This window comes from Sorex fumeus, unplaced genomic scaffold, assembly GCF_029834395.1.
Source record: "Sorex fumeus unplaced genomic scaffold, SorFum_2.1 ptg000061l, whole genome shotgun sequence".
NCBI lineage: Eukaryota > Metazoa > Chordata > Mammalia > Eulipotyphla > Soricidae > Sorex > Sorex fumeus.
This window is the reverse complement of record NW_026606118.1, coordinates 15,226,475-15,235,367: the sequence shown is the minus strand read 5'-3', so window position 1 is coordinate 15,235,367 and position 8,893 is coordinate 15,226,475. Positions and strand designations below refer to the sequence as shown.

The 8,893-nt window shown below is 42.7% G+C and overlaps 1 pseudogene; it reads left to right on the top strand.

Annotated features, from left to right (window-relative positions):
• The first annotated feature begins 1,082 nt into the window (after positions 1-1,082).
• Positions 1,083-7,890, top strand: LOC130034722 (histone H3.1t-like; annotated as a pseudogene).
• The last annotated feature ends 1,003 nt before the right edge of the window (positions 7,891-8,893 follow it).

Sequence of the window (8,893 nt, the reverse complement as noted above, 5' to 3'; positions counted from 1 at the left end):
GCTTTTATCATTCTGAATGCAGTGTGTCTTGGCATTTTTCTCTTTGGGTCTATTTTCCCTGGAACCTTCCAGGCTTCTTGGATTTGGATGCCTACACTCTTCAATTCTATGAAATGTTTCTTTTAATTTCTTTGGCTAGTGAATCTTCATCAAATTCACTTTTTTATCCCTCAGAGGCTCTGATAATTCTAATATTTTCCCTCTTGAAATCATCCCATAGTTCTCTAGTGTGCTGTTCATATATTTTTCTACTTTTTCTTTTCTTCTGTTGTTTTCTAGAGGTTCCCTCCATCCCACATTGATCCTCATGCTGCAAACTGTCCTCACGCAGATCCCCAGCACCACTTCACCCCCTGTGTGGGATGTGATCACTATGGAACTGCCTTTGGGGATCCCAGGAGCAACAATAAAGGATGTGATATCTGGCAAACTGCATGCAAGTGTGTACAAATCCTGCAACTAAAGTGTATATAGATGAGCACCCCAACCAAGTACATGTGGGTCCCATGCTTCATAGCATCAATAACAACAACCAGAGAAGGAAAAGGGAAACATTCAATAGAGCTAAATAATGATGATGATGATGATGATGATGATGATGATGATGATGATGATGATGGCGGATGGTAAATGATAATGATGATGGATGATGATGATGATGATGATGATGGAGGATGGTGGATAATGGATGATGATGATGTTATGGATGATGATGATGATGGATGATGATGATTATGATGATGATGGATGGTGATGATAGATGATAGATGATGATGACGATGATGATGACGATGATGATGATGATGATGATGATGATGATGATGATGATGATGACGATGGCGGATGGTAAATGATAATGATGATGGATGATGATGATGATGATGATGATGATGGAGGATGGTGGATAATGGATGATGATGATGTTATGGATGATGATGATGATGGATGATGATGATTATGATGATGATGGATGATGATGATAGATGATAGATGATGATGACGATGATGATGACGATGATGATGATGATGATGATGATGATGATGATGATGATGACGATGGCGGATGGTAAATGATAATGATGATGGATGATGATGATGATGATGATGATGATGGAGGATGGTGGATAATGGATGATGATGATGTTATGGATGATGATGATGATGGATGATGATGATTATGATGATGATGGATGATGATGATAGATGATAGATGATGATGACGATGATGATGACGATGACGATGATGATGATGATGATGATGATGATGCACCAAACTCCATGCCAGACAGCATTTATTTATTTATTGTTCTCACCAACATTCTGAGGAAGACTTTTTCTGGGGAAGGCAAAGGGGATCTCTGACTCTGCTTGCTCAAGTTCTCAGCAAGGTAAATGAGGAGATTGACACTTTACAACTCACCTTAAAGCCCCTTATTCAAAGCACTGCCTCTTTGAACTGGCTGGTGGGCCAAAGTGCAGGGCTTCAGGGATTGCATGCACTTGGGAAGTAAGGTGATAGAGATTTTGTTCTTGGAGTTAGTGTACATGCTCTGTGTCCACCTGAGACTCAGACTGTGCTGTCCCACATTCAGAAAATGATGAGGCTCCTCCCTGGGTGGAGAGAGCTTCTCAGCTGCTCCTCCACCTGATCTGGGTGTGAGCTTGAACCCTCTGCAGAAACATCTGGCAGCAGTCGTCTGATTCTGTTTCTGGAACATGGTCTTTTTCAGAAAGTTCTGAAATAATGGCTGGGCAGACAAGTTATTCTACAAGCACAAGGGCAGTCAAGGCGCTGTTGCTTGTTTTATTTTCCCTTCAGTAACACCTGCCGACTGCTTCCTAGATCCCTCGTCGATAGCTAGACAATTTTAAATCAGGACATTCTTGATTCACAGGGGATAACAGAGGAACCAAAGGACGAAGTCTTCCAATCTTCACTGTCACTAGAAATAGGATCCAAGATCTCCAGTTCATTGGAGATGCCTCATCTATATCTAAAGATGGGGAAGGATAGGTTGGTACATTGGGTCTGTCAACTCTTCCATTCATTATATTGGTTCTTTACGTTGTTATAACATTGTCAATATCTGCCTGGAAAACAGTTGTACCAAAACGAAGTCATTTATGGAACCTTTCTTGAGGGCTGGCATCTGCTTAGGTTGAGCACTGATCAATCCTGAGAAATTCTCCTTCTGGCTACCATCAGAGTCGCCTGTAGCTGAATACCAAATGGTAGCTTGAAACAGTCATTTTCCATGGATTAAAGTTTGTCAGTGATGCAGATTAAAGGGTGAAATCATAAATTCCATGTGTTCTGAATTATTTTAAATAGTAATTTTTTGTGTTAGCAATATCTAACTTTAATTTAACTACCTCCATTAATGGGACATCCAGACTAAAATGAGTGTTATATCTGTCTGAGTTTAATGGAGTGGTTTATTTGGTTGATATTTTTAATTAGAATTTATTCCAAGCAATGTGATAAAGAACTGGTTCAAACAATTTCCCCTCTAAAAAGGTACTTTGTTACTATTGTTTTCAAAGTTAAGCAGAGAAGCATAAAGGGAATGAAATTTTCCTCCTTTCCAATGTTCTGTTGTCTTTCAAAACAGTAGCACTGCCAAGATCAGCAATTTGAAAGGTTTCTTTGAGGTGTTCCTCATGTCTCTTTCACTTGCTTGAGCAAAACAAGGATATAGACTGCATGCCTAGTACCCTAGTGTACACCCTGGGGGCCTCACAATCTGTATAGAATGGCAGACAACAGCACAGTGAAGACAGGGCAGTTGCCAACAGCCAGGAGTCACATCCAAACACTCAGAAAAATGGGTTTAAGTAACTATAAATACTATTTAAAAATGGGGGTGGGAGGATAAAGGAGAGAAGAGGAGGGGTGCGATAAAATGGAAACAGGTGGCCAAGGGCTATGTAAGGACATTGATGGTCTAGAATACTGGCTTGAGGCACATAAGACCTGTTTGTTATGCTCAGAATCCACCTTCACCAAAAAAATGAAAATAATTTCCCACTAGTGGTGGAGATGGAAATAATTTCCCACATGCTAAGGATTAATTTATATTTTCACAAAAATCTAGTATGATTTTATACCTGCACTACGGGCACCTTAACAATTGCAATCATGGGGGAAGAATTATACATTCACCACACAGGTGAGATATAATCACCAGAACACAATTAGGAAGAAGATAAAATCTCTTATATCTTCTAGGGGTTTAGGGGAAAAGGCAGTGTGGAAATAAAGACCAACCCTATGAGAAAAGCAAAGAGACAAATGCTGTAGAAAGTGATTCAGACATTGTAACTTACATTTGACTTAAAGGCAATTGGAGAATGGGGAAACATTTAGTGGAAAAGGGGAAAACTTTAGGCATATCCTGATGAAGGAAGATGAGAACAGTATATGTGGGTTAACAAGAAATAGGACAGCCATTGCATTAATCATGAAGGGCATGTTCAGTTCTGTTTGGGAGATCCTAAATTAAAAGTAGAGTAAAAATATTAGGAAAATTGTCATTTATCAATCAAGTTCTGGCCATTTGGGACAAATTTCTGTAGAAGTTATGATCTAGCTTTCTGGGTTGTTGCTAGAGATAGCAATCTGAATTCCTGTAAGTCTGACTTACAGCAGGCTGGCTTTCTGGACTGTTTATTGTAGATAAAGAGTTTCGTTTCCTGGCAGGTTGCTGATCAGAGTTCTGTTTTCATGTGTGGTCTGGCCATTGTCCATTAGTGCATTCAGTCTCTCTTAGTTCCCTGCAACAAGTAGACCAGCATCAAGTAGGAAAAAACAGCTTCTGAGTCATGGTATGGCATGGTATGGCCATACCATCTGTCTGTGAAGTAAACATAGATGGGATTTGAAGACGTTGAATTAAAATTTAAGTTATATGTCCTCATTATTTCATAACTCTCCCAACTATTTTGTAGACTTGACCATGTGGTTTCTTGGTTCATGCTCTCCCATACTTGATGTGAGAGGAACACCATGGCCTTTGTGCAAGCATCACTGGAGGTTAACTCTTATGTATCATCACAAGACACTAATCCTCTTGGATGGGGGCTCCACCCTCAGAACTTCATTTAACTTCATTGAAGACCCTTTCTACATGTACCATCACACCAGAGCATCAGACTGCAACACATGACTTTAGAAGGCACAAACATTTGTTCATAACAAATATGGGAGAAAGACAGATACCACAGTAAGAGGTCATCCAACTTGCCTATAGGTGTGTGATGAGAACCAGAGATGACCCTCAGTTGCTTTGATAGCCTACAAATAAGGATATGGAAAAATCAAATTGCAAAATTTGGCTGAAGCCTGAGTGTGTGTGTGTGTGTGTGTGTGTGTTTAATTTTAAGACAAGAATCATCTAAATTCAGATGTAGATTGACTCCACAATTTAAGGAATGAAAAAAAAACTGTGAACACAACAGCCAATTGTATGAACACTGCAACCTGAAGTGCAACCCCTGGTAAAAACCATGGCTAAAATTGTTCAAGCCAAAAGTGTGTGTGTAGCTCAGTTATGTTTCTATGCAAATCACAGTAATAACTGCAACTATCATTTGCCATGTATAAACTCTGCTCACTACTTCAATGCAGTTGTGAGATGTTTTCAAGTGCTTTGCCTGACTGTTCTTTGCAGTTACTGGTGGGAGGAGGTAGCACTGTAGCACTGTCCTCCCATTGTTCATTGATTCGTTCAAGCAGGCCCAGTAATGTCTCCATTTTTTTTTTGAGACTTGTTACTGTATTTGGCATATTGAATACATCACAGGTAGCTTGCTAGGCTTTGCCGTGCAGGCGAGATAGTCTCGGTAGCTTGCCAGGCTCTCTGAGAGGGGCAGAGGAATCGAACCCGGCTCGGCTGGGCTGGCTGTGTGCAATGCAAACGCCCTACTGCTGTGCTATCGCTCCAGCCCATGGGAGGGGGTAGAGATTTTATTTTTACGAATTGAATGCTTCTTTCAAACAAGCCATTTTTTCCAACAGCCTGGGCTTACTTCATCCCTCTGTGTTACATGTTGATTAATTCTAGCAATATTTCGAAGTTTGCAATTGCTATTGTATCTCTTGTGGCAATCAGTGATCATGGACACTGTTACTATCATTGATTCAGGGTGCAAAGAAAACTGTTCTTATGAGACAATGAATTTAATTGATAAATGATGTGTGTGTGTTCCAATTGCTTCAGAGCCTGGCACCTCTACCACTATTTGTCCTAAAGCTGCCCTAGTTCCTGAGATATGGCACTACTAAAACCAGGCCAGTTAGTAGCCCTACAATGATCTGTCAGTGTCCAAATCAAAGTATCTCAAGTATCTCAAAGTGTCTCAAGTATCTCAGTTCATTTTTCAAAAATTCTGTTTTGGTTTGGGGGCCACATCCAGCTGTGCTCAGGGCTTACTCCTGACTCTGAGCTCAGGTATCACTTCTGGTTGTGTACAAGGGATCATTACAGGTGCCAGCGTTTCAACCTGGGTCAGCCACGTGCAAGGCAAGAGCTCTTATCCACTGTACTATCTCTCTGGCCCCATCATGTATCTCAGTTTAAATAAAAAGCTAGAAATGATTAAGTTAAATGAGAGTGGTATGTTGAAAGCTGACACAGGCCAAAATCCAGACCTCTTGCACCAGTCAACAAAGTTGGGAATGCAAAGGGAAAGATCATAAAGGAAATTAAAATGCTACTGCAGTGAACACAGCAATGATAAGAAAGCAAATACATTGGAGAAAGTCGGAGGGAGCCATGTGAGAGATCAAACCAGACATAACCTTCCTATAAAGTAAAAGGCTAATCAAAGCCAGGCCTAAACTGTCCTCAAGGCTATGACAGCTGAGAGGTGTGGAAGCTGCAGAAGGTGTTTGATGAGGACTAAGGAAAGAAGCCAACTCCTTAACATCAAAGTGCCAGGGAAAGCAATAAGTGCTGATGGAGAAACCAGATGCCCCAGTTGGGATCGTTGATAGTGGCTACACAGAACCACATATTTCAATGCAAAGCATCATTAATTATGATCTGGGCACAGCATAGTGTCAATGTAGATTTTATACACGACTGAAGAACCGAGACATTCCTGTGACTTATCATACCGTGATGATCACTTTATTGCAGAGACCTAGAATGAAAACTTGCTTTTTGTGAGTATCTCCTTTATTCACCATAGCAGATGAAGTAGGTATTAAGATTCCTTTTCACACAGGAGGAGAAACTCCCCTCAAAGTTTGACAGCCATTCGCTCAGACCTCCCAGGAAAAGGACCTTCTTCCCAGGGCATCTAACACCAGGGCTCTTGGCCCTACATATTGTTCTGCCAATGTCTCTTTGCAACCCATGCTCTCTTGGAGGTTGGTATATCTCATGTTTCAAGTCTCCAAAAGTGTGTGCTGCTAAAATGTTGACCCAAATTCAAAACCTATACTATTTGTAATGAGGTAAACTTTCCTAAGCAGGACAGTAAACCCAAGAGTCAGAAAGAAAAGGAGAGCTAAAGGTTACAATGGGGAAGGCACTTGCCTTATACATGGCAATCCAGACTTGTTCCCCAAGCACTTCCAGGAGTGATACCTGAGCTCAAAATTAGGATTATGCCCCAAGCACCACCGGATGTGACTCCAAACATTTTTTAATAAAATAGAAGAATTTTTTTGTCTCCCGGCAAGGAGGCAAGATGTTGCCAACGCTGGTTGAACCCCTCACACTCTCCTGAACCCGGCTCACCATCTCCCTCTGGGTGACTGCAGCTCAACGCACCAGGCTGGGGTTCCACGTGTGATCCCTGCTGGAGCTCTGTGCATGGTTCCTGCTGGACATCGCAAGCTGCTTTATGGGATGGGGACAGAGTGGCATCCGTTGGGCGAGGAAAGACCACAGCGGTGACCGCAGCATCACCGCCTCCGCCAGCTGGGCCGAGCCACAGCACCAACAAGCGGTGACTGTCGTTCCACCATCCAGTGTGGAGCAGCGTCAGCGGCCGGCGCCGTGATTTGTCCACTGCGGGACACTGTCCGCCAACCACCGAGTGTCTTGGGACTTGGCACAGGTGTTCGACCTGGCACAGAACCTGTGCATGGGATCTTGCTCTGCCAGCTGTTCAACAGCCTCCGGGTGCACTCCGTCCACCTCAAGATCAACCTGAGGCCGCAGATGCCCCAGGCGCTGCCCAGAGACGCAGTCCGGGTGCGTGTTGTCAGGTACAAATTGTTACAGCAGGCTGGTCACCAGGAGCTTGCATTCGGGAGATCTGGGAACACCTGCAGGGATGATTAGAGATCGCCCCAAAAGCCTCCATCTCCCCCCTGGAGAGCCCGGCAAGCTACCAAGGGTATCCAGCCTGCAAGGCAGAGCCTGGCAAGCCACCCGTGATGGACCAAATATGCCACAACAATAACTAAAATGGGTCTCATTTCCCTAACCCTGAAGGAGTGAGTCTCCAGCTGCGTTGGGAAGAATGAAAGGGCTCGTACTAAGCAGCCGGCGCCCAAGTCAATGGGGGGAAGGCGCCCCGCAAGCAGCTGGCCACCAAGGCAGCCCGCAAGAGCGCACCAGCCACGGAGGGCAGGAAGAAGCCGCACCGCTACCTGCCGACACCGTGGCGCTATGTGAGATCCGCTGCTACCAGAAGTCCACCGAGCTGCTCACCCGCCAGCTGCTGTTCCAGCGGCTAATGCTCAAGATCGCGCAGGACTTTAAGACCGACCTGCAGTCCCAGAGCTCGACCGTCATGGCACTGCAGGAGGTGTGTGAGGCATACCTGGTGGGGCTCTTCGAGGACACCGACCTCTGAGTATTCCCCTCCAAGCACGTCATCATCATACCCAAGGACATCCAGCTGGCATGCCGCATCCTCGGAGAGAGAGCATAAAGTTTACGATGCTAACATCTCAGGGCTGGGACAAATGGAGACAAATACTGGCGCCTGCTCGAGTAATCGATGATTAACGAGATAACAATGACAGTGACAGTGACAGAAGAATTTTTAAAAGAAAAGGAGAGATAATATAATTTTTAAATGCTTATGTCTTTTCCATTGAGAAGTCAAGACGTAAACTGCAAAAAAAAATTAATACAAATAACAGGGGAGAGTAACATCTCTGTCATGCAAAACAGTGCCTACAAGCCTATAAGAACAAAAACAAAGTACTAAAAAAATTTACTAAGGGTATAAATAGGAAATGTATATAAGAGCATCTAAAAGGCCTACAAATTTATGATGAACAATTTTATTGCAATACAATAACATTAAAATTAATGATATATTTTCATTATATTGGCCAAAATTGAAAAGAGAAGTACCTTCACGTATTGGAAAATATGTAGGGAAAAAGCACTTATTCATAGCTCTTGAGAATCAGAACTGCTATATATATATATTTTTGCTTTTTGGGTCACACCCGGCGATGCTCAGGGGCTACTCCTGGTTCATGCACTCAGGAATTGCTCCTGGCGGTGCTCGGGGGACCATATGGGATGCTGGGAATTGAACCTGTGTTGGCCAGGTTGGCTGCGTGCAAGGCAAACGCCCTACCCCCTGTGCTATCACTCCAGCCCCAAGAACTGCTATGTTTTTGAAAAACTGTACATTGCTATTCAACATTTAAGACCCTATCTTAATAGAAATAAAAATTCAGGTATATAATAAAAAATTAAAAATAAATATTGTTGTAATGTAGTATTAGAGAGAAAGGAAAATACTTTCTCTTGGGAAATGATCAGATAAATGGAAACATGCATTATTATTAATTAATTAATTAAATAGAGAGTTGACTACAAATCTGACCAAAGATGTTGGCTCTGCTGTAGTTTTCTTTTGAGTAAAAGCTGTGTCATGTGTTAGCTGCTGAAGGACCAAGGAAGGGAAATATTTA